This window comes from Nannospalax galili, unplaced genomic scaffold (genome assembly GCF_000622305.1).
Source record: "Nannospalax galili isolate Female #2095 unplaced genomic scaffold, S.galili_v1.0 scaffold359, whole genome shotgun sequence".
Lineage (NCBI taxonomy): Eukaryota > Metazoa > Chordata > Mammalia > Rodentia > Spalacidae > Nannospalax > Nannospalax galili.
In genome coordinates, this window is record NW_008347042.1 from 643,441 (window position 1) to 644,282 (window position 842).

The following is an 842-nucleotide window of genomic DNA, read 5'->3' on the forward strand; positions in this document are numbered from 1 at the left end:
GCTTGGGCTCCTCCCCTTCAGCCTCCTGCCGCCGCCACCAGGACACTGGAGTTCGCCTCCCCCACCCCGTCCGCTCCGCGCTCCTCCCTCCCCGCGCGCCGCCGGGGGAGGCGACACCGCCAGTCACCGCAGCGCCTGTCAAACCGGGCCGGCTATTTATACACCCGCCCTCGGTTCCCGCAGCAGCCCGCCTCCTGAGCTCTCGAATCCCGCCCCTTCAGCCTCCTGCCGCCGCCACCAGGACACTGGAGTTCGCCTCCCCCACCCCGTCCGCTCCGCGCTCCTCCCTCCCCGCGCGCCGCCGGGGGAGGCGACACCGCCAGTCACCGCAGCGCCTGTCAAACCGGGCCGGCTATTTATACACCCGCCCTCGGTTCCCGCAGCAGCCCGCCTCCTGAGCTCTCGAATCCCGCCCTCTCCTCGGCGCCCAACTTCGTCCAAACCCGCCTTCTCAGGTGGAGACGCTCGCCACTTGTCCGGCTCCGGGTCCCCCGGGCTCCCCTACCCACCCCATGTCGCGCGCTCTGCCGCGGCCTCGGAATGGATGCGCGGAACCGGTGCGTGGGGACGGCGGGGCCGCGCGTGCACCTGCAGCGCCCGCCTGCTCCGTGCTGCTCCGCGGGACGGGACGCGCACCCCTCGGACACTCGCGGTGGCCCCGCGCGGTCCCAGGCTGTCACCCCTCATCCCTCAACTCGAGACTGCCCTCCCTCCTCCCCAAGTGACCGCTGTGCACTCGAGGACGATTCATGGGGGAGCGGGGCTCTGCGAAAAAAAACTCTGAGCCTGGATCTTCAGAGTCCCCGCTCGCCGCAGGGGCGAAGTGGGAGGTGGCGGCGCGG